Source organism: Magallana gigas, chromosome 1 (genome assembly GCF_963853765.1).
Source record: "Magallana gigas chromosome 1, xbMagGiga1.1, whole genome shotgun sequence".
Lineage (NCBI taxonomy): Eukaryota > Metazoa > Mollusca > Bivalvia > Ostreida > Ostreidae > Magallana > Magallana gigas.
The window spans coordinates 29,730,741-29,755,964 of NC_088853.1; positions in this window are offsets into that span (position 1 = coordinate 29,730,741).

Below are 25,224 nucleotides of genomic sequence, written 5' to 3' on the forward strand. Positions count from 1 at the left end.
GTCTGTCCCCATTAAGGATCTAGAGGGCTGGCCCCTAAAATATTCAATCATTTGTATCTCAAAAATGAACAACAATTTTAGATGGGTGTAAGAACAAAAAATGTTAGTATTCGTGAGACCTTCCGATTGAACTCAAGAAAAAAGGGGCTGGCCCCTTTAATGAGGGGCCAAGACACTCGTAAACACTATTACAGATAACTTGAAAACAATCAAGATTTCAAATATCTTTGGTACCTAGCCTTTTTACAAAATTGATACCAGCGAGATTTTAGTCACTGTAAGTGATTGAGACACAAACTTTTATAGATGATAGACAATCGATTGAAGATATATTTAACGGGTTTTCTTTTGTCAACCGTCACTTCCGGTACTCACCAGAAGAGTTCAAACAATTCATTTTTTTTCACAAGTTTAACTGATTATCTTTGGTCTTTCATCTTCCATGATTAACAGTGGTGTACACTAAACAAGTGTACAAAAAAAATCCTAGCTTTTATTTTCATAAACCTCTTTTGTTCGTCCGTTTTCGGTCTCGAGACAAAAAACCTCGATGCACCAAGATCGCAGATTTGGCAGAGAATATCGATATTTCATCGTATCATATGAAAACAAAATCGGACGGAAGACCTACTCGTTACTCGTAACGAGATCTAGTTTGAATTTTGTGTTTGTACCCATTAACAGTTTACAATACGATGTTAAGCTGACATTGGACACGTAGCATGGTTTTTGAAAGTGGGGGAGGGGGAGCGTTCATTTTCTTAGCTTTTTTCACATAGATTAAAACAAAAATTGTACATCAATTTTTCAGTTTATATTTAAATCATTTATTGTAACGGACACATCAAAACATTACGTTAAATCTTTTCTGGAGGTTAGCGCCTATTAAAAGCTTCTACGTAGTTTGCTATTAATTCAGTCTATGTGGCAAAATGACAATCAATCAAAGCACTATTGTTTAAAGAAACATGTATAGTATTTCTTCGTTCATATTATTATACTTTCAGGTGATTTTCCCATTACATAACAAGATGTCTGTGAGCCAATGCTCACTAGTAATACCCCCGCTCTGATATGAATATGCAAAATAAGCAAAGTCGACATTGAACAGAAAGCTGGCATCCGATTGGTACAGAAAAATATCCCACAATATGGCATGCCAAAACAAATAGTGTGTTAAAATTTCAAGCATCTGCGATAAAAAGCTGCTGAGAAATCTTTGAGGAAAATTTGTTTGAAAATTTTGACTAAAAATAAACAAAGTCATTATTTTACAGGAAGTTGACGTCCGATTTATACAAAAATATATCCCACAATATGGCATGCCAAAACAAATAGTGTGATAAAATTTCAAGCATCTGCGATAAATAGTTGCTGAGAAATCTTTGACGAAAATTTGTTTGAAAATTTTGGCTAAAAATAAACAAAGTCGTCATTTAACAGGAAGTTGACGCCTGATTGGTACAAAAATATATCCCACGATATGGCATGCCTTAACAAACACTGTGTATAAATTTCAAGCATCTGCGATAAATAGTTCCTGAGATAAATGGGACAGAAATTTTTGTTACGGACGGACAGACAGACAGACAGACAGACAGACAGACAGACAGACAGACAGACAGACAGACAGACAGACAGACAGACAAGGGTAAAACAGTATACCCCCTCTCCTTCGGAGCGGGGGTATAATAAATAATAATATTGATAACTTACATTATTTTGTAAAAGGTAACGCGGGGTCTATTCATCGTATGAAACATGGAATTACAACTAATTCGTCCGATTACTTATTAATGGGTCTCGGGGGACAACGTTTCAAACATACGATTTCCTTTATTTTTTCAGAGTAAAAGGTCAACTTCTGAGTAATCAGTGTGCAAAATATAAAGTAAATGACCGGATAGTTTATCTGTTAACCGCGCTCAAGTTTTGGTTTTATGTCTGAATCGTCCCTGACATTTTATATAGGAGTATATAGGGAAAAGGGGGTTTTCATTTTCAATATCATTTGTAAAAAATATTACAAATATACGATTTTCTTTTGATTTTAAGCGATGGAAGCATAAGGTATAAGTGTACGTTTTGTATAATGAAAAAAAAATTGAGCGGATCATTTTTATGATATATGTATCCGCCTTCAATGATTAGTTTTATGAACGTGTCATGCCAGTCATTTTACATATAGAATTGTTATAATAAAATGACGAAACAAATTTAGTTTTATTTGTAATGAATATAGAAATATCTATTTTCTACTTACAGAGACAATGAAAGGATCGCGCATATCTTTTTATTTTTTAAATAAATGTATACTATCAATTTTTTTCAAAATGATTCAGTGTCAGTATAACAATTTAAGCTATATCGAGCATAAGTGCTGAGCATAGCGCTCGAAACACAGTTGTACCATATAGATAAGGAATTGAGACTCAATAAGTGGTCAATCTAAGTACTTCCAGAATAATTTCTTGATTAATTAAAAAAAAATGTAAATTGCTCAATTGTAAATTTTGTAATTTTAAAATAATTAAATAAATAACAAATAAGGTATTTTATTTGAACATTAGTTACTTTTTGATATATTGTGTCTCATGCATGATTTAAAATTCTGATTGGCGGACTATACACATATATCTGCTTATGATCATGAATGACTAATTTTACACAGTCTAATCTATTTTCTGTTTTATCTGATAGAATTGAGTAGCTAATTTCAAATAAATCGATTTACAAATCAGAAATGTGTGAACCCCTCATCCTATTTGTTCACCAGGCTATTGTACCATGTGTATACAATGTACGTACCCAAGCTACACATGTGTCTAGAACAGTAGCTTTGTTAATTTACCTGTGTAATTGTTTTGAATCATTTATGTGTGAATTGATATTATTAAATCGAAAAATGAATAATTAATTAAACTGCCAATGCACGTGTTTTAAGATATTATAAAAATCGATAAAAAGGCGACGATAAAAGCAAATTTTACAATCCTTTATAAAGAAATCTGACTGTAACAAAATGTATACGGATACAAATTTCTAAATCTACAATACTAAACATAACTAGATATATCAAAACATCAGACCTATATCACTCTTTTCGCTGTAAAATCGAATTTATTTTCTTTAGCTTTGTAAGGATACTTTCCTCTGGTTGACCTTGTGATGTCACTTTTCTTAATCATCATTATCGCATATTTCTCAAGGCAGGTAAAATTAGCGACTTTGACGCGGCGTTACTCCGTAACCTTTGCATCAATTTGGATGCGGGTTGTTTTTTGCATATAATTCTGGTAAATAAATTCTATGATATACGTTTTACATTACCTGGGCTGCAAGTATCCTTTAAAGATTTTGCAATGACCATTGAAATATCTTGATCATACAAGTTTATTGAGGAACACGAACAAGTGATTTCATGGGAGGTTAATTCTAATCTTAAAAAGTAAGATTAAGATCTGAAATGTCCACAGGTAGAGTTTTGTTTGCCATGGAGGATATAAGATTGTTTTAATTTAAACAGGTATATTGGCCACCTTGTTTTAGGTTATCTATGTAGATATATGCACATTAAATTTATCTTGAATTTAACAAATGTGTGGAAAATATTTTCTATTAAAGTCTTGCACCTTTTTAATACCAGATAATGCACTCTTCTATGACTTTTTATGTTTTTCGCTAAAATCATTGGTTTTTAATCTTATTTGAAAGATTTTTGGCAGATAGGTGGTCGTCATTATAATATAATTTTCTACTCCAGTCTTATCTTTAATCAAATGCATATACGAGACTCCTCGGCAAGTTTGTGCATGTGCTATGATACTCGTATTTCCATTTCGGCCTATTGGCCTATTGTTTTTAATAAGAAACATTTAATGCATTCAACGCAGAAGTTTTAGGTTAAACTTACCATCGGCAAAGTACAAGACGGTTAGGATTCATGAATTTCATTTCATTAACACATGTGTTTAATTAATTTATCAACATAGAACTAAATATATTATAATACAATTTCCACATAGCTATATGGATAATGGAAACTGGTTTTTGAATACATAGACCTTTTTAATTAATGATCTTAATTTTATTCATAAGGCACCACGGATTCATCCAGTCAAAGCTTTCTTGCTATCAAAGCTCCTCCTCCTCCTGCTCTTCCCCATCCTCTTGCTCCTCCCCATCCTCCTGCTCTTCCCGGTCTTCTTCCGTGTATGAGGTATCTCTTCAGTTTACTATTGCCACTCATATTCTGTAAAATTTAATCGAGGAAGTAGTTAAAAACTACATGTACCTTCATATAGTACAATGGTGACGTTACAAAACAGAAATCAACATATGGAACTCCAAGCGTAGATCACAATTATATATTTAATCTACAACAGAATACAGTTCATTTGATACCTTTTAAGTAACTTAATCTTAAGATGAATTTGTTGATGATTGAGACATCTTTATTTTATAATAACCAGTGGGGTGGTAAAATACCAAGGCATGCCATTTTTCACCCTCTGTATATGAATACCTTGACATCTGCTGCAATAATACTTACCGGAATCATCTGTACACCTATAACATTTACGTTGATTAGCACAACAGCGACAAGTATCAAGAAGATGAACTTCATCTAAAAGAAATCATTTATTTACAAATAATGCAATATGATTGACATATAAAAGAGTTTATTATCAACAGGTATGTTTGTCCTAGACGATGTCAAAGAAATATCATAATTATGTCAGGAATGCATTATATTTTAAACACAATTCAATTACGACATTAAGAGCCTTTTTGATTGTAAGATAGATGCGAAATCGAGTAAAGTAATTCAGAGCAAAACATTTTCAGTAAAATACATTGTTGACATTGATTTAAAAGACAAGTAGCGTCTGTATCACTGCATGTGTTTAACTACAGGAGTCTACGATTTATAATAGAAAAAACAATTAAAATTAATTGGATTTCGTTAGAAAACGTAACAAATTACAAGTAACACCTTTTGAAAGTTTAAACTTAGATAGATTTTCATGAAGTGTGCTCTTCCTGCACTTGTACAAGGATGATACAAATTATGAATACCGCGACAAAAAGATCCAATGGTTCATGGGATTTTGCTATGATCGAGTTTAACTGTATTTATATATATGTATTTATATGTCTTTTAATTGTTAAAAAAAATATGGTAGCACGGAACACCTGTGAAATAATTTTTTTTCGTTTTTTTTTCTTAAAAACTCGAAATATTCTGTTGATACTATGTAATAGTTAATATAAATATATTACCTTTTAAAAAGAAATAAATTATACTAATTAATGTTTCAAGGCGGAAAGAAAAATATATCGTATTTTGATAATTATGCACCTCATTTGAATGAGGTTTAATTGTTTTCTGCAATATACATGTAGACTTCTACAGTACATGCACCGAAGATTCCGTATTTTCCGCATGCCCCCGCGGTCAAAATTGCAATGCGGTTTAAGATAAGTGTCTGAAGTAAAATAGCGTACTCTTGCGGAAGGGTCGTTTAGCAAGCCAGCACCGCAGCTAAAACAAAAGTTATCTCCATCGCCTGAAAAATTAATTGACTCATACACGTAACTTTATATCATCTTACTAATCAAACTATTTAAAATTACGTAAAAGCGTGATATTGTATTTAGTTTCTTGACGATGTATTTGTAAAATGCATTACAAATAATTCGTATCCTCTTTAAAAAATGATAATTAGTTACGAACTAAAATGTTGATCTCTTTTTTTCTTCTTCAATCGTATAATATTAAGAAGTATTGATTTGTTATCCTGTTTTATTTATGTAAACTTTAGAGTGGTTTAATCAAATTAATGAAATGCTTTGAAAAATGCCGATTTATATCTGTGCGATCGATTTCAACAGACTGCCACCGAGTTTGCACACGAAAAATTCCCCCCTCCTTCCAAGAAAGTACACATTTACTTATGTAATTCAATTATATTCGCATTTTGTATGTACTTGTAGTTCTTAATCTATTTGTAAACTGGCAATGTTTCCAGTACAAGTGACATAATGCACGGCCAGGAAACCACCGCACAAACCACTGACAACGTTAAATTACCACCACCCCTCCCCCCTCCAAGAAAGTACACATTTACTTATGTAATTTAATTATATTCGTATTTTGTATGTATTTGAAGTTCTAAATCAACTGGCAATGTTTCTTGTACAAGTGACATAATACACGGTCAGAAAACACCGCACAAACCACTGACCATGTTAAAATATCCGCGAAGCGGTTTATGGCAATTTAAGTTTTCAAGTTGACATCAGAGTAAGATTGATAATACTAAAATAATTAATATTGTTCTTTTATTTCATATTGTATAAAAATTATCTGATCGATTTTTTTTTTATCAAAATGGACAATTCCATCATAGATATGAATAAGTTTTAAATAAACAACAATCTTATTTTTATCAAAGGAACTTAAGACACTGATAGAGAATTAAAAAGAAACGTTTATCGTTCTCTTTAGCCAGTTATACAATAAACGACTGCAGAATCTAAGAACTTTTGAAGTTGATGTTCTAACAGAATCCAATGGATGATATATAAGTAATGCTGCAAGCATTTGAATTTAGTCCACACATAATTTAAAGCTTGTTGTATTAAAAATAAGAAATTTGTATTCAAATGTCATTCCTTTCTAAAGGTGAAGACCATCTGCCTATGTATAATGTGTCCAGTATATAAATGTGCGTTTTAAACAGTCTGTAATGATTGTAAAATTAGCAAGCTCAAACATGATTTATCCATTTGAGGAGGTCAGTATATTTATGTGCGCTTATTAATAACCAAAGATATATATGCACGGGTAACTAAAGTGATGTTATAACAACAAGTCTACGCTAAATTCAAGCATTTTCGCTGTCTGAAATTAGCAAGATGCAGCCTAATTTAGTTCATTTTCTTGGCCATAGACCATTTGTGTAGTTAGTATCCTACCAATATCTAAATTTGTGTTTAATATTTATTTTGTATTGTGGGAAAAAAACCAAGCTCAGACATCATTTAGACATTTTTGAAGTTTTTTTTTAATGCAGAGAAGGTTGTACAAGGTTCATCTTGCACAAAAACCAATCTTCGTTGAATGAACACATGGCAAGGACAGTCTATTTATTAATGACCTCGAAACTTGTGTGTCCCTAATAAGTTAAGATAATAGGGAACCACATTCGCATTTTTTAAAACTAAAATTCAATTTTGTTATTAAATACATAACATAAGATGTTTATACAATGTTAGATATGGGAACAAATATTTTTGATTGATAATTGTTTCAATTATAGTTTTGCTGGCAACTTGCTTAAACAACTAAGTTCATAGCTAAGTGGGCTCCAATATTCGTACTTTATTCAGACACAACATTTCAACTGATAATCACAAGAGAGAAATTTTCTAGTTTTATATAGAGTTCAGGGAATCAGTAAATCAGCAACGTATGTCAATAAACACATGTATATACATGCATGCGTGTATCTATATATGTGCATGAATACTTATCAGTCCCCTTTTTAAAGTCATGTAGAATATTAAAACGTGGGTGCATTGCTAAATAGTGTGTGTGCGTGTCATTGAGATGGCGGCATTTCTTTGATGCCGGCAAAGCGACCCAGCGAATTCTAATGCGGTCGTACTGCAGGAGTACGTTGGGGGTATGTCTTTGATGCCGGCGATGCGACGAGCGTTTGAATTTAGCGAACTGCTGACAGAAACGAGCTATCTATTTGCTAAAAAAGCCGCTATTATTTCTATTTATAATAAAAATAAAACGGAAAACATTAAAATACATTATTTTAAAGATAAATCATTAAACAAAACAAAATTAAAAAAGAAAAGAAAAACTTTCGGCACGTTCTGGAGTTTTTAAGCGTCTCTATCGAATAGTAACATTAAAAAGTTTCAAAAAAAAAATAAAATAAAAACTTAAGGCTTTTCATTTCCTTCCGGTGACGACCGAAGGTAACGGCGGATGTTCTGATATGCAAAGGGCACTAGGGCTAACAACTTTCTATCATTACTGAAAATTTGAAAGTCCTATCTTAAATACTTTTCAAGAAAAACTGTGTACAAACAAAAACGTAAATTTTTAATATCTCGGTACCGGAAGTGACGACCAAAAAAAATTTCGCGTAATTTTCTTACAAATTTTGTCATGAATAAGATCTGAAAGTTTCATGAAAATCGGCTGAAGCATTTTTGAGAAAATATGACAAAAAAACCAATAATAATAATAGTGAAAAAGAAACAAAGCAATAACAATAAGGTCTTCCGTTGGGAACTGAAGACCTTAATTATTATATAAAAAAAGGCGATAGATTTTCTCTTTTTCTTAATCCAAACAGTTACATATATTTGATAAGAGATATTCATTAAAATCCATGATTTCAGCATTATTATACAAATAAATTAAAAGCAATTTGATCGTTACCAAAGCATGTTATGACAATGATGGTAAATTAAAAAGAAAAATTTACCGTTTTCTTTTGCCAGCGATACCACCAACAACTGCAGATGCTCAGGGCTGTGTAAGTTAGTGTAACAGAAACCAATGTTATATAACTAACGTTGAAGGCATGTAAATTTAGAACGGACATGATTTTAACCTTTTTTGTATTTCATAATAAACTACATGTATTTCACTTTATATTGTTTTTAAGGCGAAAGCCCATCTGTGAAGATACTATGTATTCATCATGTCATATAACTAACGTTAAAAAGATTTAAAAATTAAAACAGACATATATTTGATTTCTTCAATCTACGTAATATATAAAAGTTACAACACGACTAATCCATTTGATAAGGTTTGTTTTTTCATGCAAGCTTGTTACCAAACAAGGGATGGTTGTCCACAGGCTATCTTACGTAATTTAAAATAATCAATATGCGCTGATTGAAGACAATCCAAGCTAAACAATGAAATTTAGAACCGACATTATTCGGAAAGCGGAACGGAATGGAATTCAGAATTAACAAGCTATAAACGATATACTAAACGTAATTTATTTAATATTGTTAAAACTGTTATTCATATTCAATTTTATTTACTTTTAAAATGTATGATTTTCTCTCAATTAACATTACCTGCTTTGATCACTAGTCCAAGTTTATCAAACTTAACAACATATTCAGCGCTCTATACGGATTAAGTTGCAGGACTGTGCAATCACGTAGGTAAACGTAAAGAAACTGTAATAGCTAAAATACTAGGAATAGGTAATCTTAAGGTCAAGATCTAGTAAATGATTCCAGAGTATATTTTGGTGCTAGAACCATTATGACGTCATAATTGATTTGAAGAATCTTTTTCCCATACTTTGCGGCCTAAAAGTAATTACAACGAAAAGTGAAAAATTTCTTGACATTCTATATTAAATCATGGTAAAAGTAATCCCGATACCAATATTCAATTTGACATCATTTTAAAAAAAAGATGTCAAGAGCTTATTTAATTCTGTTTTGGAGAGACTGTAGACATTCTACATTTATTTATTTATTCGTCAAAAATGAATAAAGCTCCAAAATGTATTACTCATTGTGTTTACCAAACATTTAAGCCTCGGTACGCCCTATCAAACAAAGCTATTGTTATGAAGCACCATTTAAATTTTTTTTATCTTTAATCTTATAAACCTGAAGTCACCTTTCATTTACTAGATATCAGAAGAAAGAAAAGAGACTTTGACGGACATCTAGAGCATAAGTGACCCCAAAAATGATTTTGTTTTCGATTAAATGATCTTTAAAATAGTGAGACGAAACGGTTAGCAAACAGATGGTGCAGTCTTAACAATAATGGTGGATGTTTTTCGTCGGTCACGTTTTTGATATCAATATCTACTAATGAATTTTTAATTAATATTTAAGCATATTGTTTCGTGAATACAAGACGAGACTAGGACATTATTTTTGACTGAAACGATACCAAGGTGACTAAAGCCTTAATTGTACCCTTTAACATCATTGCCCCCCCCCCCCCCCCCCAACACACACACACTCCACTGGGGAGGGAACTTACTTTTTACCCTTCAATTGGGGGGATAGGTTAATATTTCGTTGCGAAAATATTGTTAATCATCTCTCCAATGTGAATTGAATATTATATAGGAGGGTCTCAACATTTTCTTGCTAGAGTCTCGATAGTCCTATCTGCAATAGTGATTGTTTCAGTATTTTGCGGCCATTTTATTGTGAACGGATTGATATTTCTATTTTTTCAGAGGAGGAGAGATGATATTGAAGCGTTCAGTATTTTGCAGCGATATCTAGAGTCCGGGTTCAGAAATTTGCAGGGTTTCAAATACACTATTTAAATACATAATTTTGGAATTTCTTCTTTCGCTTTTCCCCTCTGTTTTAAATATAATTTGAAATCTTGATCCGTAATTACTTGTTAACAATTCTGACTTTCTGTATGTTGCAAGTAATGGTAAAATAAGGATTTCTTAAATCATTGAGCCAGCACCCGTGGCTATAGGAATTTGTTAGAGCAAACTCTTGAACACAAGTTTTAATATACTTTAAAATACTAAGTAGAATGGAAAATGTTCCTAAACAATAATTTTGCCATCAGTATTGAATCATTGTGTACCCTGCATCCAGCATCTTATCCTATTTTATCAAGTGCAATTAAATCGTACGTAGAAAAAAATTGCCTTTTCTTTTCTTAAATAACCAGAGAGCCACAGTGCTGTATCGCTATGAAAGTAAACTGTACAACAGAAATTAATGCACTTTTTATAACTAAAGCTGCTGCATTGCATTAAAATTTATGCAAGAAGTAATAGAAACTTATTCGTGTTCTTAAAAACAGTGACATCATGTTAGAATTTAGTTGGTTTTATTATAAAAGAACATCTGTGTAGAGGTATAGAACTGTTCATTTGCATAAAATTATGTAATATTTATTAGCAGATACATGAAATTCTCTATTTAGCAAAGATCACATGAAGTTGCACACATACATGCAAGTTTATTTATACTCAATACAATGGTTTAGAAAGTCAATCTCGTGTCATATAGGTTTCAATTAATCTGCGCGAAGCATTTATACACACTGACCACATTGATAATTATGTCCCTTTACGTAGCATTATGAAATGTAGATTCTATCACAGTGGCAAACTTGTTTTAACATTAATTTCAATGTGACCATAATTAAAACAAGGGGTCGAAGTCTTACCCAGAAAAAAAAAACTACCAGCTCGCTTCAATTCAAAATTTCAAGTTACAGCAGAGATATACGTCATTATTCTCTCGAAGTCGCCAGTTTATTTTACCTCGGACTTTTACCAGTCCAGGGTTCCCGTTGATATTTTGCCTATGACAACAAAAGCATTTAGACAAGTAGAGAAGCATTTACAATTTTTATACAAAAAATATATACATGGTGAAAAAAAACACCTTTAAAGCAAATCCGCCTTGATTATATTTTGATTTCAAATAGTCTGTCTAATATAGTAGAAATTTTGGATATTAAATCGGGCTAGAGATCTGACCATTCTATTGTTATTTTAGAACTAAAGTTTAACCCTTTTAAAAGAGGTAGGGGGCTAAAGGAAACTAGAGACAGAGTAAAGAGTCAGTATGCATACAATGCTGATATTCTTACATGTTTCAGTAAGGATATAGATGACTGTATATATATTCCTAGAGATGCTTCTTATGGAAATAAGGGGTCTTTCTACTTCATAATATACATGTACACACTGACCATATTGATAAATATGTCCATTTACGTAGTATTATGAAATGTAGATTCTATCACATCGGCCAATCCTGTTTTAAAATTAATCTCAATGTGAAAAACGATATATTGAAGAAAATACTAGAATTATTAATGATTTAATGTCGTTGACTGAAAATGAAAACATACCAGGTCTTTTGGTTCTTATTGACTTTGAGAAAGCCGTCGATTCTGTTTCATCGTTCTTTATTTACAAAGCTCTAAAATACTTTGGATTGGGAAATAATATTATAAATTGGATAAACATTTTCAACAAAAATTTTAGGGCTACTGTTTTACAATGTGGCTTCCTGTCAGAACAGTTCAAAATCCAAAGAGGATGTAGACAGGGGGATCCAGTAGCTCCTTACTTATTCTTGATATGTGCAGAAATTTTAGCTTTTCTCATAAAACAAAACTTTAATATTATAGGTATAATTGTCAATAACAATGAACATAAGATTTCTCAGTATGCAGATGATACTTCACTCATCTTAGATGGTTCACAAATGTCACTTTTCGCAGCTCTTGATACTTTAGAATTTTTTTCAGGTTTGAAGATAAACAGCTGTAAAACAAAAATTGTATGGATAGTTTCTAAAAAAAGTTTTTCACCTTTCACATTCGAAACTTGATTGGGGCTCCACTTCTTTTAATTTACTTGGAATAGAATTTTCTGTTAATTTAGATAAAATGACATCACTAAATTACAACAAACAATTGCCAAAAGTTTGTTCTCTAATTTAACAATGAAGGAGGGGAATTTTAACTCCCATTGGACGCATCACAGTTGTAAAAAGTTATCGATAACAATGTCTTAGAAAAGATATATAGTGAGAAATCAAAAGAACTTGATTAAGATGATGTGATGTTATGCCCCCAGATTTACCAACAAATTAGTGAAGTATAGTTAACATTAAATTCGGGGGGGGGGGGGGGGGAGATAACCAAAATCGTTACCATGTGTGTAGTTTTAAATTAATGGCTATCGATATATACTGATTTACATTATCAAATAATATGTATGCATGTAGTACTGACTGGGAAATTCACTTTAAATATTTTCTAATGATATAGTAGCCTGCATTACTGGCTGCAGCATATGCTTAACATAAACGTTAAATAGATATTAATAATCAAAAAAAATTAGAAGCAATGTCTTCAAGGGAAAGCCTTCTTGATATCATATCACGTGTATTTTGTATATATTATTTCATAATGCACAATTATATCTAAAACAAATTCGTTAAAAATTGTTGTAATCATTTTCCCCGAAGGTAATTGACCATGGAGAATAACGTATTTGCACTTTATTTCTCATTCATAATCTAGCAAAGTTCGTGACTAATACAAAATGCTGACAGGTTATATAAAATTTGACCTAATACAAAATACTGATAGGTTATACAAAAAGCTAAGATAACATAAAAAAACCACATATCTAAGGTTATACACTTTTTAGCTCATCTGAGTCGAAAGCGCAAGTGAGCTAAGTATTTATTCTGATAAATATTTGTCCGTTGTCTGTCGTTGTCATCATGGTAAACTTTTCGCATTTTCGTCTTTTCCTACAAAATCACTAGGTCAATTTCAACCAACTTGGCACAAAACACTCTTGGGCCAAAGAAATTTAAATGTGTACGAGAGTAGGACCACACCCTATTTAAAGGGAGATAAATCGTATATTATGAAAATTCAAATGCATTTTGTATTAACTATTAGGCCATATCATAACCCCAAGGAGTAAAATAGGGCGACAAATGTGTAGGGATGGAGGGGGGGGGGGGGGTCAAAGTGTTACATGGTAGTATATAGTGAAAATCCTTAAAAATCTCTTTACCATGAATAGAGTGAAAGTTACTTGAAAACAACTGTATGTAGTTTTGAATCTAGTTTATTCAAATAATGACCACCCAAGGGCAGGATGGGGCCACAACGGAGGATCGAAATTTTACATATTCGTTAAGTGTTAACTTTGTTGCTCAGGCGAGCGATGTGACCCCTTGACCTCTCATTTTAAGATAATTTGGTGTTTTTAAAACAACTGTTACAAGGCTAACAAATTAATTGTAAAACGAATAAGACGTGGGTCTCTTAAAACGAATTTGGGTAAAATGAGGTTTCTTTAAAAAAATCTCTATTCAATGTGATTAAACAAAAATTCAGTCGGCGGAATTTAATTGGGTCGGTCGCTCTAGGGGAAACATAAGTATTTTTAATTTTGGTCCAGGGGAAATGATTTTTTTATTTTTAGCTAAAAAATCGGGAAATGTTTTCCCTATAAACTACGTGTTTGTTAAACAAGAATTTGCAGAGAGAGAGGTTGTCACTCCCAACACATTTACACATATGCATCAAAAGCAACTGACTTTCAGTACTTTGATTGACCATTGCTTGCCAATGGTTCATAGAGCAAGATATATACATATATTGTCGGGAAGTGTTTTCCCTGTAAACTACATGTTTGTTTAACAAGAATATGCATTTTGGAAACGTTGATCCCCTTGATTTTCTATGGACTACTTTGTAAAGATTTAGGATTCGGCTACACATTGAAAAAAAAATGAGGAATTGATGCTTTAACGCTCGTGTCAACGTTCCATTCACCGGAGAGAGAGAGAGAGAGAGAGAGAGAGAGAGAGAGAGAGAGAGAGAGGAGAGAGAGAGAGAGAGAGAGAGAGAGAAAGAGAGAGAGAAGAGAGAAAGAGAGAGAGAGGAGAAAGAGAAAGAGAGAGAAAGGGAGAGAGAGGTTGTCACTCCCACTACATTGTACACATATGCATAAAAAAGCACCCAACTTTCAGTACTTTGATTGCTAAGGTTTCATAAAGCAAAATATATACGTATATTGAAACTACAGTGAACAGTTCTTACAACTTATTAGGCCTTTATATCACAATTATTAAATAACAAACTGTCTATAAGTTATCAAGAAATAAAAGTTTATCCTAAATGTACCTTCTGGGATCCCCTGAGTCTTCCCGTTGCTTTACTAACTTTGTACAAGAAGGACCTCTGATGTCTGTCATTTTCTTGTGAATCACATATACTCTTAGAATTGAAAAAATAAATCAATAAAATGTTTATAATTTTACTTGTGTTAATCTTTATCTCATGTTTGTTGTAAATTATAAGCATTTAATATAGTTATGAAATATATAAACATATTTGAGCTACAATAAAATATTAATTCAATTGCTGCAAGAATATAAAAAAGTGGCAAAGGTTTTACTTCACTTTGCTTAAAATTATGAAAAAAGCTATCATATGAATCAAGTTCCTTTCGGATTCCCCCTTGTAATCCTCCTATAATCAATATAATCAATATCTTATAAAACAATGTACCCTACTGAATAAAAAAAGGAAAAAATATTTAAAAAAAATGTTAATAAAAATTCACTAAGAAACGAACTTAGGCGCATGAAAAAAAAGTACTATTAATAACAATTCCCTTGCGCTAAAGGGACTACTTGTATATGTTTAAAAATGATTTACAGTTTTACCATGTGATTAATTTATACACAGTTCTTGTTATATATTAAAGATATTTTCTATTGAATGAGAGCCACCGCAACGGTTACATTCATCAATTCTTTAAATGACACGCGGGGTTCGACTTGAGTATATAAAATATTCTTTAGTATGTATATTTATCATAGCTTTATGTCAGTTATAAACATTTGAATTTAAAAAAAATGATGAGTTTGGTACTAAAAGAGATAAAAAGAACAGACCCTGAAACGTGCTGCTACGCCTTCAAAACAAACCGTCTTGTCGTTCCGAGCAAGAAATGAACCGTACAGTTCCCAAAATGACCCGCATCGTGCAAAAAGCATTAAATGATAAGACCAGCCCCAAAAACTAACAAAGAAAATTACAGTACCATACAAATACGAGTAGCGTGCAACTACCATATACAGCTTAATTTCTTTTGCTCGTTGAAGACGGACAGAGATTGTCGCTGAACAGATAATCTCAATATTATGTTTGATTTAGGATACTGGAATAAAGAATGTATTCTTTTACAGTGCATTTTTTTCAATATAAAAAAATATCTATCAAATCGCGTAATCTATTTTAAGTTCATCAACCTTTATCAATACTTTGATGTTGTTATTAATACATGTAAAACTTACAAGGCGGATATGTGCATTCTTGAGAGAAAGCAAATTTCACACAACACGTGGGGATACTGCGTGAACAACGCAAAAAACTGGTCTTCCAAAAATACGTTATCCTGAGAGAGAGAGAGAGAGAGAGAGAGAGAGATAGACAGAATGGAAGAGAAAGAGAGACAGCCATATAGAGACTGAACGCAAATTAACCATTGATAAATAATAACACTGAACTGAGTTGTTTCCCTTTAGCTATATTTCTTTTGTCGTTCTTTCCAATCAGACTGCGGTCATTTGAACAGGACCTAATCTCAGGACTCCATCTGCTACGCTTGACAACCATTAGAAGTATAACAGATCACGCCATGGGCCAAAGGCCACACGTAACTCATTATTATAGCCGTTCACAAAGCTGGAGGCTATTCAAGCGAAGTATGTGGTGAAGAAAGCGAACCGGTGTGTTAAAAACAGGAACATTAAAGTTCATAAATAGAACAAACGAAATGTAGTGTTTAAGGTGTGTCGCGAGTTTGCTTTCGTCATCAAATTCTGTACTCAATTTTGACAATTCGACTGGCTGTTTTGTGCACATTTGTTTATGATGTCATAAAGAAGTCATCTCAAGGTTTCCCGCTTGACCTTTTCACACGTCAAATGCTCTTAGTTATAATAAAGTAATTCGATTTAGGTCTATAGTGTAAATACTAAAGTAGTAATTCATACAAAGTTCTTAGTTTTCATATAAAAATCGTACGTTGGAAATGCAGATTGGAAGCAATACATCACAACTACGTAGATTATTAGCAAGAATTGGAGCGTTACTATTTTACTCTATGTGAAATTGTACACAAAAGCTAAGTTATGAAAGTCATGTAATCTCAGACGAGAGAGAGAGAGGTATGTAAAATATCAAAGCCGATCACAAAAAGGGAAATTCTTCTTTTAAATATATCATCAGTGTCTTCGTATGCTTAAATGAGACTCCTCGACAAGTTTGTATATAGGTTTTTTGCTACTCAGGTGACCGTTAAGGTCAATTGGCCTCTTGTGTTTGTCATATTTTATTTTAATTGATATGGTTTTCAACGACTTAGAAGATAATTTACATAAGTTAAAAGTACCAATGGTGCCCCGGGGGTGGTAGAACCAGGCATTTCACAAGTTAAATTCCTCTTACCATAGAGATGTCTCACACTAAAAATGGTAATGGTTAGCCTTGTAGTTTTTAAGAAGAAGTTAAAAATATAAAATTGTTAATGCACGACGTACGACGTATGTCGCACGGCGACGGACGAAAACGGATAGCAATAGGTTACCTTTTACCTGAGTTTACTCAGGTGACCTAATAAAAATGAATAACAGCAGTGTTTGGCCGCAAAATTTACGATATTTTCAACGTGTTAGTTTTGTTAATTCAGGTGATGCATTGTATTAGGTTAGATACAGGCTCAATGCTACAGGCACAAACACAAGGATTGATTGAACTGTCGATGTCAGACCTTGTTGATTTTCGGCGTTATACCGCTCCCCTGCTGATGGATTTTGCTTTAAAAAATATGAACCAGCTGATTAGGTTTTTTTTTTTTTTTATAAATAACATTTGTTATAAGACTTTCAAGAAAATTTAATCAACCTTACAATATACAAAATAGAAAGAATATTGCACTTGTAGATCGGAAATGACAGAATATAATGTTAAGAAGTCGAACTGCAAAAAGAAAATTGTGTATTCGATATTACTGTTTATAACTTGGTCACAGAATAGGTTTGTTTCGTGTACAAAATTATATTTACTAAATTAAACACACATTATCTTATAAATATCTTTTGACATCTTTCTGAACATGATACACTGTTAATCATATTTGTATCTTATTGCGTCAAGTTATGAAAAATGATGTTTTCAATATTCATAAATTTTTTAAACTGATTAATTCAAAGGAGACTCATGTAGACAACAATACAAGGGGAACAAGTCCTTGATTTTGGAGCTATCAGATTCACCTTCTATAACATCTGTTTTCACACAGACATCACCTATTTGTAGCCGCAGCAAATCAACTTTTACAGAACCTGAAGTTCCAGTTGTGATGTATTTAATTCAATATCTGATTTTCTATTATACCGGTATATACTTATGCATATCATAATACATTTGTATCATATTATCACATAAATGATCATACTGAGTAGGATGTATACCTCTGATTGATGAAACTAATCATTTGACCAACCCCATATCTATTATAAAAAAAAAAGGTGAAAGTACATTTTGAAAAATATAATTTGTGATAAATTTGACACTTTCATAGGAGTTCAACATATACCATACAACATGCAGACCACAGCATTAGCCTTCAAGACAGAGCAGAATTTAAGCACAGTTACTCATGGTAATGCCAATGACATTGCAGCGATAGTGATGGCAATCAAACAAACGCGAAAGGAAGTAGAAAAAATCTTTAAAGATGGTATCAATTTGGAGGCTGCCTTAATTACAAATAATAAGTCTGTTTTGTATAACAAGTCTTTTGAAGATTTGCAGTCGTTTCAGTGGGCTGATGTTGTTGGTGAAATGGTTGTTTGCCAGCCTACTTTAGCAAATATATTGCGTACTGTTATGTCAAGAAATAAGGTGACGACAGACAGTCTCTCAGAAAACTTGGTACCAAAACTTGGACTGATCTACAGCATATTAATGCAGGAACGGTACCATAAGCTGAGTTTGGTTCAGAGAGTTCTGGCTATTGTGCTGAAAGATGAACAGACTCATGAACAGGTAAAAAGCCTAGTCATAATTGCTAGTTATGAATGTCATGGTGTTATATTGTTAGCTCTGATAATTTCTTAAATGTGCAGGTACATTTTTTACTATTATTACAATATTACTTGAAAATCATATCATTAAATATACCCTGACTTTTTTTGTATTTTCATCATTATGCGTGTTCCTGTTGGTAAATCAGAATCTGTGATCTGACCTAGATATTAGAACTTCCATCTTAACTTACTCTGCACTTTAAATACTCAGTATCTACCCTTCCCTTGTTGTCTGTGTTGCAATAGCTCTTGTATGTAATAAATTGCATGTACAACTTGATGTAGATGTATGTCTGCTTTACTGAGAGCATCTTATGGAAACTTGTGGGTTCAATTCCACCACTGCTTATTTGAATGGTTAAAAGTAGTGTACATGTATATTACTTGGCAAAGTCTTCATTCTTTATTTAATCGCTTTCTCATTCCTTTTTATAATTGTAATTTTTTTCTCTCTTTAAACTTATTCTTCAAATATTGCCTTATATGACTATACATCGATATATTTATTCATTCAAGAAAACAACTTAATATTATACATATGCTTTTTAGTAAATGAAAATTTTTTCAAAAATTATTTTAGATATTTGATCGATTGAAACCCATCGGCATAACAAGCTCCTACTCCACATTACTGAGGGTCATAGAGGAAGTTGGTGATAGCTGTTATGAAAACATTCTTAACGAACTAAAGAATGGAAAAAAGTACCGTCTCATAGGTGACAATGTGAATTTTCGTGTTGATGAAAAGTTTCAACGTAGCAATGAAAAACAAAGTCAACAGTACCACTGGTTTGCATCGTGTGCTATTATTCAAAATTGTTAATTTTCTCAATACGCTGATGTCCCTCAAGGACCAGTTAGAGGTCTTGATCTGACACATTTATTACCATCTGAATGTGATATTGCTGCTCTGAAGACTAATTATACCTGTCGCATTACCAATGTAGCTAAAGAATTTATTCCAGCACTGTCCTTTCTTGCTACAACTGATATTAGGCCTGAATACCCAGACATTATTCAAAAGAAAACTAAATCCATTCTCCTTCCTGTCCAACCTTTAAATGAGCAATGCTACAGCGATGTATTCAAAATTTTGGACTCTTATCAGGAATTTGTTACAGAAATAAATGAAAAATCAGAAACCAGTTTCGACTCTATCCAAATTGGTGGTGATCAGTTAACACGGGAAAGATTTTCAGGTGCAAAAACTCTTAGAGGTGGTTCATATACAGCCAAGGAAAGATTTGAGAATCTATATCCCATCACTTTTGAACTATTCCATACATCAATGAACATTCTTGAATTGATGTTTAAAGTACTTTTTAAGAAGAAAACATTTGATAAAGGGACATTAAATGGAGAAGAAGTCAAGTTAAACAGATCCTCTGTACATGAAGATGTAAAAAATCACTTTGATGATGACAATGACTTTGTTGTGAGCTTTGTAAAATCCTACATAGCTGCCGCTCTAATGGATTTTTTTTGGCATTAAAGACAGGGCTTCAACTTTGACCAAAAAAAACCTCCATCCGACCCGTCAGAACTGAAAAAATGGCAGGAAGAAGTCCTTGAAACTTTCCTTGATGAATATATATTGAAATGAGATCACCAAATTACCTGCTCACACAAAACTTTAAATTTGATGTTACCAGATGGGACACAGATTAAGATTCACATCCCATTATCAAATCCCCATAATCCAAGTACTAAAAATCAAAATACAAAAAATGATGTATATAAGTATGGAGTGTTAGTGATGGAATTGGGATTAATGTTCCTAAATTTTCAGGATGTTTGCAAATCCCCAGATAGAGCTAGACTGATGACTGTTATGAAATGTATGATGATGATGTTTAAAACGATGAACAATAACTCAAAATATGCTTTCGAAATTTTGCGTTTCCTTTGCTTTCACCAGGCATCATATAGCCTTCAGACTTCGTATCAGTCAATTCATGGTCACTTTGTGAATACACATGGGAAACTAGAAAACTGACCAGTCAGGAAGGGCCCCGCTATGACAATTAATATACAGAAGTGAAAAAAACTTTGAATTCCATCCTCTTTAAATTAACAATGATGAAAAATAAGTGTCCGGCATAAAATGTAAAAAACTGCAATATATAGGATCTCATGATTTGTAGTTGGATATAATTTTCATCCAACAATTAAAGTGTTAAACTGAGGGGTAAAAATATAAGGGTGTAGCTCATGGAATGAAAGTTAAATTTGATTACATTAAAAAAAAGAATTGAAAATTATAAGTAACAACTGTATTTTTAAAATTTCAAGATAATTCCTGAATGTCCAATAACTCTAAAAAGTAACCTTGTACATGTATCTGCATATAAAAATAAGTCTTATAAAAAAACTAAATTAAATGTGTATTTAAAAAAAAATTAAACAGGCGTTTTATAAAATGCAAGCCTTCAGTGAATGCAAATACATTGTATCACCCAGGGTTGACCTCAACTTCAAAACAAACATCAGTTGCAGACAAAGCTGTTCATTAATCTTCATATGACAGATAGAGATAATCTTCTATATTTTCTGCTGTTGAATGGGGTTTTTATCTGATTACCTGTTAAAATTAACAGCATTAAGGCAGAAAAAAATAAAATAAAAAATAAAAAAAATAAAAAAGTGAAAAAGGATATGTTAATATATATCTTGATTTTAGAATTCAATAAAATTATCATAAATCATTGTGTACGGTATTTTAACCAAAATAATGTACGAATATTATATTTTTAATCCATATTTCAAAGAATGTACACAATACTACACATCATTCAAAATTGACCTTAACTTCAAAACAAAGTTCATTTGCAGGCACAGGCAGTGCAGTAATTAATCTCAGTGTGACAGATAAAGATAAAGCTTAGGATTTGCTTCCTGTGAAAGGTTAATTATTCCCAAAGGACAAATATTGCACAGCCTTCCTAGTATACAATGGTGACATTCTCAGCAGTTATCTCTCTTTGCCCATTCAAACTTATGCATAGTAAAGGAATCTCCCCCACCACCCCAGCTCCAAACCAGAAGACATAGAGAACCAAACTTAGCATCAAAGTATGTATTTCTGCCTACTGAACTACCATACCAAATTTGAACTTGATTGGGCAACCATAAAAAAAGTTATTAGAGAAAAACAAAAATTTGTGGACGGAAGAGTGACAGACGGACAGACAGAATGACGGACGGACATAGTGATTACTATAGGGCACCCGCTAATCCTTGCGGGGCCCTTACTAGACTCATCTATCTCTGCAGATGTACATATGGAGCACATGGTCAAACAGACCAAAAGTATGCTTAAAAGCCTAGGATCAAACAAAACACCTGACATTATTGTTAAAAGATCAAAAGCCTTAGCTGGAATGGATGCCATCTCTCATCATTATGACACAGACACTAATGTTAATTTGAGATCTCATCACCACAAATTGAAAAATGCAAATGACGATGAAATAAAAATGATACAAGATATAATGGAAGTCAATCCGTTTGTCTATACACCAGGAAGGTGTTTTGAATTTTTCAAAGGACTAACTAGTCCTCTTCTGTTCTCTATCAATGACAATAAATACAAGGCCTGGGTGGAACAACATAAAAGTATACTGGACTATGACTTTGGAAAGTAGGCTGCATGAAACATGTAAGTACATGTTCTTTATATAGACAGATTTACACCTTATATATACATGCACATACTTGTAAATGGGATAGATATAGCAGTCATCATATTATACCTCCTTTCATTTGCTGTTTAAGTGCAGGCAACTGGGTTTTGAAGTTAAATATATATAGATTCTGAAGCTTCTGTCAAAATACAACAATCTGTGAATTTACATTTGATTTTATTATTATGAATATAACTTGCCATTTGAAAAAAAAAATGCTAAGGATAGATTTCTTCATTAATAAGTCCTTAAATATGAATTTCAATGTGACAGTCATAAAATGCTCATATACTAATCACACTTATTATTCTATCCTGGTGTCATGAATATTCATGCACATTAAGCAAGAATCACAGTTTAAAGGATACATATAAATAACATTTGTGGTAAATCAATGTGTTATTAGAAATTGGAATTGCAAAATGAAGAAAGAAAATAAGTATAACTGACATAAAGCAATATAAACAGACACAATGTATCAATCCATTTACAACATGTACCGTACAGTGTTCAGTCATTTTGAAATGATGATAAGAGAGCAAAAAGTGAACTAGAAACTGACTCAGGAACACTTGAATTTAGCAATTTAGAAAGATATGATTCATCTTTAATGAATTTAAAACAATCAACAATAATCTGGACTTTTTCTTCAGACAAAATAAATTTTAACTCTCCTGAAGGGTCGGCATTTATGTACATGTATGTCTGAAGAGAGAGTCTAACATAATGCCTTTGTTCCAGCGAAGGAACCTTAAAACCAAAAACATTTGCTCCTTCCTTACAACAAACATCGCGACAGTTATCCACACTTTCAAAGGGTGCATCAAAATATGCAGAGAGATGCCACCGTAAACAACCCCTAACGCGGGGGAGTCGACAAAAAGTATGGGGTAGGGGGGAGTCGATCCCAACGCATGGGGGAGTCGATTTTCTTCGCTTCGGAGACGGAAGGAATTTAGGTCACGCCTTTTGTAGGTATTTATAAGAAGTATTTCCAAAAAAGATATACCGCACGGAAGACAGCGATAGTCAAACTTTGTGTCGGTCATTGTTCCCAGTTCTCTATGCGTCTAGTAGTCTCAAACACTTCGAAACTATTTAACAAATTTCAAATTCACGGTTATCGGGTGGTCAAAATATGCCCGATTTGTAAAATATACGACTTGCTTTGGGTTACAGACAGTTGAAACAGCCGAACAAATGATCAACCTTACAAGTGCAATAATCAAATCTTAGGAAAAAATGAATAATCAAGACATTATTTGTTCAGTTGTAACGGTGACGTAGGGGGGAGTCGATTTTTGGAAAACAGAACGCACGAGGGAGTAGAAAATAGTGTATATTTAATTTTACATTAAACTTGTTTTATCTCGCAAACCTTATTTGATATCAGTTGTCAATATATAAAGTATATTAAACACTGTTTACAAATAGTTTTATAACCAGTAGCTGAAAATGCAAAAAATGTGTTCAAATAAAACGATATATCTTAATAACTTGACTTTTTCTCTTTTCTTGTGATTTGTGAATCTCAAACCATATCAAAGACACATGGGGTTCACAACTACATTTATCTGTTGTGTTTTGTAATTATCCTGTGTGTGTGTTGTTTGTTTGGTTTCTTTTAATTCGTTGTTTTCATACATATAAACACACTAGTTATACAGAGGATATGATTTAAAATGATGTATTTGTTTTTGGCATCTGTATATCATGTATGTATTTAAATTGGTGGGGGGGGGGGGGTCTACAACGTAGTTGTATTCCTGTGGACTGTATGTGAACAGGATGCCTGCTTTTCTTTTTGGGCTGATTGAAGCATAGTTAAATCATAAATTTTATATTTGACTGATGAAATATAAAATTATCCATATATGTACTCCTATTGTACGATAAATAGTACAGTCATCAACTGTGTCTATTCAAACAATAAAGTTCTTTTACGGGTTATGCATACCGGTATATGATGGTAGCTAACATTCAAGAAAAGTACATTACCTTAGTTATCAGTTTAAGTATGTATATATCCTGATATGCTTGCTACTATCATAGCCCTAAGAATCACTGAAGAATGCATTTTTACTGTTTATTTTGTAATAGTGTAAATATATGGCACGCCAAAATCACACAAATGAGCTATACATAGTTTCACAGTCGATAAATTAGGTTTATCAGCTGTTAACTATAGTTTACGGATCATAAACTATAGTTAACGATTCGTTAACTATAGTTTACACCTGTGAAACTATATTTCACGAATGTAAACTATAGTTTACGAATGATAATCATAGTTTATCTATCTGAAAAAAACGTTAACAATAGATTTTGCTAATAAATATAGATTCACATTTGTTAATTATAATTTACAATCGTTAACTATAGTTAAGAGTTGCTAATTATAGTTTCACAAATCGTGAAACTACATTTATCAGCCAAATTCACAAAAATGAGCTAAACATAGTTTCACAGTCGATAATAGAAATTTTCTCGCGTTCCGATGGTATAGCGAGGAATAGTTGTTATAAAGATATAAAAACGTATTTGTTTGCATAAAAACGGATATTACGTTTTGTATAGTTACATGTATTAGCATTGTATACTTATTGATAGCCAATGAAATAAGAAAGTCGAAAATGACGTGTTTGAGTAGTTTTCTGAAAGTTCTTGTGGTCAGGTTCTAGCGCACGCTCTAATCGAGCAAGTCAATTTTATTTTAAAGTTTAATGTTTAATAATAAATTAGGTTTGTGAGAATGAATCCGCCATTCATTTTTGTTTACCTCGCAATTAATGCTGCGGATACAGGTTTTCATAGTTTTTCTACACAAAATATTTTGAAATTT